The sequence below is a fragment of the Conger conger genome, chromosome 4 (genome assembly GCF_963514075.1).
Source record: "Conger conger chromosome 4, fConCon1.1, whole genome shotgun sequence".
In the NCBI taxonomy this organism is placed as follows: domain Eukaryota; kingdom Metazoa; phylum Chordata; class Actinopteri; order Anguilliformes; family Congridae; genus Conger; species Conger conger.
In genome coordinates this window covers 64,582,779-64,591,408 of record NC_083763.1, presented here as the reverse complement: position 1 = coordinate 64,591,408, position 8,630 = coordinate 64,582,779, and the positions used below count along the sequence as shown (strand labels likewise).

The 8,630-nt window shown below is 39.0% G+C and overlaps 1 protein-coding gene across 2 annotated transcripts in view; it reads left to right on the top strand.

Annotated features, from left to right (window-relative positions):
• Positions 1 to 4,338: 4,338 nt before the first annotated feature.
• The window catches only part of chd7 (chromodomain helicase DNA binding protein 7), a 74,037-nt gene continuing 69,745 nt past the window's right edge, over positions 4,339 to 8,630 (top strand). For both annotated transcript variants that reach the window (XM_061238108.1, XM_061238107.1), the window contains exon 1: positions 4,339 to 4,576. The gene's annotated coding sequence lies outside the window, so the exon portion shown is untranslated. The remainder of the gene's footprint in view (positions 4,577 to 8,630) is intronic.

Below are 8,630 nucleotides of genomic sequence, written 5' to 3'. Positions count from 1 at the left end.
GCTTAGTTTTATATAATAAACAACTAAATGTCATAAATTAATTATAAATTTAATTATTTGGTTACAGAATGTGGAAGGTGTAATTTCATATCTGCCATTCAACAATTTGGTAATAATTATAATGCAACTTTGCAGATTGACATTCAGACAATAGCAGATGGACCAACTTCATTTCAATAAAGTATTATGCACTTATAAGCCAGTGAGCACTTTATTTATTAGACATTTTATTCACTTATTGGTCTTCTGCTGCTGTAGCCTATTCACTTCGAGGTTTGACATGGTCTGTTCAGAGATGCTCTTCAGCATACCACTGCTTTAATGTGTGGTTATTTGCGTTACTGTCACCTTCCTGTCAGCTTTGACCAGACTTACCCTTCTCCTCTGACCTCTCATATTAACAACACACTTTTGCCCACAGAGCTGCTGCTCACTGGATGTTTTTAGTTTTTCGCACCATTCGCAGCATATTTAAACCACCCTGTCTGGCACCAACAATCACTCCATGGTCAAAATCACGTAGATTACATTTATTCCCCATTCAGACATTTGGTCTGAAAAACTTCTGGACCATGTCTGCCTGCTTGTATGCATTTAGTTGCTGCCACATGAATGGCTGATTAAATATTTGCATTAACAAGCTGGTGTACAGGTATACCTAATAAAGTGCTCAGGGAGTGTATGTGTCCTTTTCATGCAAATTGAGATATAAAGGCTGTGAAAGAAATATTACAGCCATATTTGTACCTTTGGATGACCAGTGCTAATCGAGTATACCAATATGCTTTGCCTTGCCTTTTTTTTCTACCCTGCACAACATTAACACAAGTGAATTGGTAGAGATGACAAATTAAAAAGTAGCCATCTTCGTTGTACATTATGCTTTGTTTGGTATTGACTTAATGAACCCTTCAGTGCCTGCTTAACATCCAGAAGAGGAAGACCTCTCATAAAACGCAACGCTTCTACGCAGACTGCAACACATCTGTACCCTATGGAACTCAATGGTTTTTGGTATTCCTGGAATGCTCCACTTGCCTTTGAGATCAATTTAGCTATGTTAAAGCTATTCCTAACTCAAGCCAGGTGTTCACAATCTCAGTTTAAAAGTCAAGTGAAAGCAAATATCACCTTCATTTGCAGAAGGTGGTCTAACATGCCTTTGTGGCGGGGCTTCTTACTGTATTGGTAAGTATGCCAAAAACTTAAATTGTGAGTATTCAAATTGAACAGTTAATTGTTAGTACTAGTCCCTAGCTTATATTGCAATGTGCATATGTTAAAGATAATATTTTTAGCTGTAAACACATTCTTAAATAAGGTAAGCTTAAAATAAAGTGCTAATAAAGTATGCACAATAATCCATGGGTTTTGTTTACTATGTTTGAAGTAAGATAGAGCTATAGCCAGATGGATTTGCAGACCACCTTACCTGATGAGTGACCCTAATAACACGAATGGACAAAATGTACAGTAAAAGGGACACAAATGCCATCCAGTCCATCCAGTGACAGGCTCCCATCAGGGCCACAGTCTGCCATTTACATCTGCCACTCATTCTGCCAGCTTGTACCACTTCCAGCTTCCGCTTTAGAAAATTTGTGGAAGTTTAGAAACTACTTGAAAACTACATTTACTGTCTATAATGATTGTAGTTAACACACTTCTAGCCAGCATGCACCATATAGGGTGTATCAATGTATTTGGGGACCAAGATCTACACATGCAGTCTGTGAGTTAAATGAGTCCAGAAGGATTCTTTTCAATAAATATAGATATTGGATAGTGTCACCAATATTCGCAACAACAACTAAATGGTAAATGGTTGGAATTTGTATAGCACCTTTATCCAAAGCCCTGTAAAATTCATGCTTCTCATTCACCCATTCATACACACACTCACACTAAACTGGCTAAAGTCCCATTCATTAAATAAGTCTGTTACATAGTATGTGCACAAGTATTTGGACAGGATTTATTTATGTGGGCTATGTGTGTAACGGCTCTTCTTTCTACACCTCCATTCATTTGTTTGGTTGTTACAAAAACCAAGAGTTCAAAACTGAAATTCTATTGACAAAGTTCAAAATTTACACAAAGAAGAAAAACAGGAAGAAAGCAAAAAAGTTAAATCAAACAAGTGCAATTAGTCTTTCAGTTACACTGGCTTGGAAGCCTAATTAGGAAAACGCTGGTGTTTTAGAGTGTCTGTTTCTTTAAATACTTCAGCATGTCAGTTTATGATAAGCAACTACTAATGATGATGAAAGAGACATCCGGGCTACAGGGGCGGTGTGTAATGCGTAAACAGGATTGGCTTGAGTCCAGAGAAGGCAGCTAGTCGTAAATACCAAGTAGCAGTGCAAATTGTGTCAAGATTTTTATCGTGTTGTTGGTCACATTTGCGAGAGAATTATTGTTCCCGTGAACAACCCGTGATCATATACAGCTTTCTCCGATGTCGTGTAGTTGACCGAACGCAAGCAACTGGCAGCAGAAATGGCAGTCGGCGTGCTCCGCGCAGCAACCCGCATCTCTGGGGAATTTTCAGGGAGTGCGTGCTCGCGCGTGGCGGGGGAGTTGAACGTGTTCGTATGGCGCTAAAATTTGAAATGGATTTCATTATTTCCATTTGATGTGAATGCCAAGCAGTAATAAACCGTTTTGATTGTGCGTTTAACGAACGTGCAGTCTTTGTCATTCGTTATTGAGCATGTATTATTCTTAATAAGATAAACATAAAAACAATTGAGCCTGCTTAAAAATTCTTTTTAAAAAGCTTGGCCTGGTGCACTGTGTGGCCATGCTGACATTTTGTAACAATTTTCTGATCCTGGTGGACATTGTGCTTTTATCACTATCACATTTTCTGCACTATATATACTTATACATATATATACATACACACACACACACACACACACACACACACACACACATATATATATATAGAGCCATAGCATGTCAAGTTGCCTGGCAGGTTTGCAGTATCAGGCATTGGTTGATTGTAAGAGGCTGAATTATGCAGATTCAGTAGTAGGGGACTGGAACTCTTTGACTGTAGGTTTGCTGGAATATAAGAGGTTAAAAACTGCATTTCAAGTATGTGGGATCAGTGTTTCCACTGCTGGACAAGTGAGAGACTCGGACAATACACAATTTGGAAATGCATCCAGCTATTTTGGCAGCTTCCAGCCACAGCTCATGAACTGCACACTATGCTGCTGTTCTCCTCTCTGTGGCTCATAAATGCATGCGTTCTGTGCGGTACCATAGCACCACTATCACGCCTTTTGTGCATTTTTTCTGGATTGCTTGGGAGGAAAATAATGTTACAAAGATATTCTCTGAATAATATCACAAAGAGATCTGAACACTTGTTTGATTTTCTGTTTATTTCAGCTGAATTCTATAAGGATATTTGTATTTAAACATACAATATAATGCATACATGTACTTTTCAGAATCTTTCATGCAATTTGTCTTCTCTAATCTAACAATTTCAAGTGATGTTTAAATACTGATTGACACACTTAGATACCGTACACTCGGAGGGTATATCAAGGTAATGTAAGAAGCTATTATATATCACATTTTATTGTGTATATATCTGTTCACATATTTTCACAACCTTACCAAAAATCAGTGGTGCAAACGTCTACACCAGTTAACAGTTTTCAACATTAAATATTTCATTAGTCATGACAGGAAACACCTTTCCGATGTGATGAAATTACATGAATGTTCCTCTTTGAATTTAATGGCAGTTGAATATAAAACATGCACTTTTAAAACAGATCTTCCGCAATGAATGCATGTATAGCAATTTTCACTCGCCATATGGGTTTATATTTACACAGACCCTGAGAAGTACATCTGAACATGCATAAAATATACCTATATTAAAAATATGTTTCATACTTTGGAGTAATTCAGGAAATAGATTAGCAAAATGTATCTTCAGAACAGTGCTCAACAGTTCTTATTCCATTTGTTGCATGATGCAAGAGACTTGTTCAAAGGTAAGAAGTGGTTAATTTAATCCCTCTACCAGTTCATAAACGTACTGGATCCCAGGTACAGATTGGTCAGCCGCCAAGAAACAAAACGCATGTCTCTTGGGACGTTCGTGCACTCCAGCAACAGCCCTCTAACTGTAAATAAAGCAGACAGTAATTTAGGGAACAGGTACCCGTGTGCGGTCTTTGTGTCCGTGCATCTTATTATGGTAATAATAATAATAACGCACTTGCGTCAGCGCCCGAAGTTATTCACGCGCACGCACGTGATCGGGTAAGTCGTGAACGCGCCCCTGCTTGTGGAAGGTGAGTGCATGTCTCGAGGAGAGGAATCGAGAACGCGGCTGCCGGGATCGATTGGATTAAACTTGAAGTGAAATTAACACAAAGGAGAGAGTCAGCGAGGACGGGACACAGAGACACTGAAACGAACATTTACCGAATTTGTATATTTAGATAACTACGAAAACAAAATATATTGCTGGAGATACATACTAACTACACTTTATTTGAAACAACCCTAAACTGACCCAGCTAGCTAGCTAGCTAATAACAGGGTAAGTGAACCTTATTTTATTTTTTTTCCCTTGTTGCGTTCAGACTGTGTGCGAGTTAAGTAGTAGTTAAATAACGTAATATTACGCTAGTTCGCTACATGTGGATTTTTTTTTCTAAAGTGAGCTTTTTTTTTAAAGGGTGGTGGGCTAGTGCGTCCAAGCGGCTTGCTAATTTGTTGGAGTAATGGGTTGCTAATGAACGATATGGGGGACCGGTAGCTTGCAAGCTTTTTTCCTTTTTATTGTGATATTGCTTGACGTTAACTACTTTTTAGAAAATTATCGAATTGTTCTGACTTCTTGGCTGACTAAAATAAGAAGATGAGAACATTCTATACGGCAACTTTTTGAAGGAAGGTGTAGTGAAACGGGACTGACGTTTTTAATTTAATGGATTGGTAAAAACATTATTTTAAGACTTCGCAAGATAACGAGCCAGTTTACTGAATGTATTGCTAGTGATGCCGTGAAAGTGATTCGCTTCTTAGTGGAGGATATGTTTATGTGATCCAAGAAGTGGTTCGCTAGATGGCTAACCAGTCAACTATCGTTCATGGCTAATGTTACGGAGTCAGCGCCTGAATGCTAGCTGGCTGGGCACGAAGTTTCTGTTCCATTGAGAAATCCACGAGGTGAGCAGCGAGTTGCCTGTGCGGGGAAGCTGAAGCACGAGGGAATTTGGGGAAAGTCTCAGTTATGGGTTAGCTTAGTACTTTCTGGAGAAACACAAGCTTGGTGGATCGCTATCTAGCGACGGTGAAGGTTAGCAATTGGCTAGCTAACATTAGTAGTTGTGAACCTGAAGCGATAACTACACGAGGTGGATGAGTGAGGTGAGTCACTGAAGATAAGGGAGATTCCCTTTCTTTTACGTCTTGTTTGAACTGTAGGTGTATATTATTAAAACTTATCTATCACCGCATTAAAATATAGATGCACATATTGTTGGCTGCCATCCGGGACATATTAAGTCGGGTGTGGAGGAAGTCCTCACGGGCCGTAGAAATCAGGGAGAAAGGCGAAAGGCTAGGAAAAGGTTGTGTGGGGCCAGACGGTCATTTGACACAGGTTTGTTCTTTTAAATTAATTTGGACATGTAAAGGGTTTAGTTTACTATCTTGCCTTACTTTAGTGATGAAGGCAGTTCAAATAATAACGTCGTTCTGTCCTTTTGGGAATATCCTGGGAAAGGGAGAAGTACGTTTCCGCTCTAAACGTGCGCGGCGGTAATTAGTTGTGTGTTGGAGTAGCGAGGCGGTCAGTGAGAGGTGGCTATGGGGATTGGAACTGGAATGAGAGCTGCGGGCAATGAGCAGCCATCATTAAATTACATTCGTTTATCCTGATGGGATTAGACCAGAGAATACACGCTCAACAAGGCAAGAACAAAAGTCCGGCGTTGGTTCGATGTCCGAAGTCAGGTAGATTGATGTATTAAACTGTACACAACACATTGCAGTTACTTTTTATTTATCTTTCTTTTACTAGTTGGAAATAGCTAGACGCTCGTAACATGGCAAGCTAGCGTGGTTTGGTAGCAGGCAAGCTAACAATTTGTTAAACAATAGACGGGACCTGTCCTGTGTGGTTTGGTGCGAATGATCGAGCTAACGAGCAGTGGTTCCAAAACATTATTCTAGCTTACTTATAGTTGTTATTTTACCACATTTCACTCTTGATTCGTATCTGCACGTGTACATTGCGAAGTACATTTCTGCTTTATTTCCATATTTTAAAGTTAATTCGAAGTTTTAAGTGCATGCAGTATGGCGATATGCGTTTCCAGTTTCATTTTTTTCTTGGTAAATGTGCCATTTGAGAAAGTATTTATTACTTTTATAAAAGCCGATCGCACTCGTTCCATCTTTCCTACCATATAGGCTACTCTACCGTCAAGAGATTCAAAGGGTTAAAGAAGCGAGCGAGTTAGCCAGCTCGCTAATAGTAGCGAGCTAGCTAACATGCCACTTTTTGTGTCTATTGCGTTCGCATTTCTTTTGAACAACTTCGTTAACATTGGATATAAGCAATATTAATTATTATATTAATGTGGGAAATCGAGGTTAACAATATCAAATTTGCTTGTTTATTACGATTAGCATCACGCAGTTAGGGATTCCTATCGCCGAGCATCCCCACGAGTGTGGGTCACTGTTTTCGTCTTCCTCTGATGCACAAAGGGAATGCTTTCAAGTCTTAACCTAAGATGGCAGCTTTAATTTGAGTCAGGCCACTCAGTGAACAAAGGTGGTAATGAAGAGGCTGTCGGCGATGAAGACCGAGCAAAGGTGTTTGTACCGTGGTCGTTCTCTTATTACTATCGTCCACGTGCTTACTAAAACACCTGGGGTATTTTGAAGTTGAATTATTTCCATAACGTTAACAAAGGCTTCAAAAAGTATGAGCAAATTAGTACTGGTTCTTCTGCAAAAGTTTTCACATCAAGTTTTACTTTGTGGACCATAATTGCAGTTTACAGGCAAATTAAAGAACAGTGAGCACGGCTTTACGAAACAACTCTGCTCATATATTTTTGCCCTTTGACGGTATTTTTATTCTTCAAAGTCTAGTACTTGTACAAAGTAGAATTCTTTGCTGCGGTGAGGATTCCACGTTCGCGGTAGTTGGTGTGTAATGGTGTCAGGCCTTGACATGTCGAATCATAACATGGCAGGCTGTTGCGAGAAAAAGTTCTTGCCAGTCAAGAGCCGCTAACATTTTCCATAATAAAAAGGTTCATTAGTAGAGACAAAACATGTACTATTTAGGTCAATAATCTTCAGATGTTTTATCTTGGTTTTTAGGATGTCCTTTCCCCCGAATTTTTTTTTATTGGTATTGGAAAGGATGCGTTTCTGGGAGTTTGTGAAAATGTGAGGACTGCAAATGTCATGTGGATTGTTTTAAGTTTGGCGAGGATATTTGTAATAGCACTGTAATTTGTAATTGTAATTAAACTGTAGGGCTTTCCGGCACAAGAGAGAATGTACAGAGGGCATGAATAGAAAGTCAAATTTCAAGATTTTAGCTCCTTTTCCCCTCTTGTGTTAGTTTTCTCTGCGCCGTGTTCATAAGCTCCCTGGAGTGGCATGGATCTTCGAAGCATACCTGTGCATTTGGACTTTTGCAATTATGATTTCAGTGGCATAAAAATCAGTGTTTAGACCATGTGAAACTAATTTTTTCACACTCCGTTTAGCACCCAAGTGGTGCATCAGAAGGTGATAAGATGGTTTGAATGACATATGTGAAACATATTGGTGTGTGTGTTGCATTACAGTTAAGCTCACACAGAAAGCTTTAAGTAGTAAGCAAGTTCTCCTTCAAATGTCCTTAAATTCTCAATGCATTAAGTATGGCTTTGTTACCAACTTGGGTGTGGTTTTGTGGCTGTTGATAGGTGCACATTATATAACCAGTAAAACAGTTCATTACAAATGAACTGACCCAGATTCCCCTGTGTATAACAGGTCTAAGTGAAGGTATTTATCAGAAAATACTGGTGAGCCATACACCATACAAGTTCCCTATTAGCTCCCTTTTTTAGATGATCTGGTCTAAGGAAATCCATAATCTTTTTTCATTTTTGACTGAGATTACTTTAAAATCGCATGCACTAGCAGGAGAGATGCTAATTTCTTTATGTAGCCATTATTACTTGTTCAGTTGATGTGAAACTTGTAACCTTAAATTTACCTGGAGGAGTTTGAGTGTTTAGTGACATCATCAAGAACGCTCCACCCCGTCCTCATTCATTGTGGGGCAACATCTGCATGAAGGTTATTTTCTTGCTAAATAATGCTGCATATCAGAGTTTCTGTTTCTCTAATTGGGAATTTTATTTCAAGTAACCCATCTGCGTACATTTGAGCTGTTTACTGTGTTTAAGTCACACCAAATTTTCTTTACTCTAAACTATGTGGGGTGGGTGGGGACTTACCCAGTGCTGTTCCTAATATAGAAATGTTTGAAACGTGATTACTCTGCATGCCTGCCTGTATATTGAAAGTGTATGGTTTATTTGATTTTGAATATGTGGAGGCTTTTTTAATTT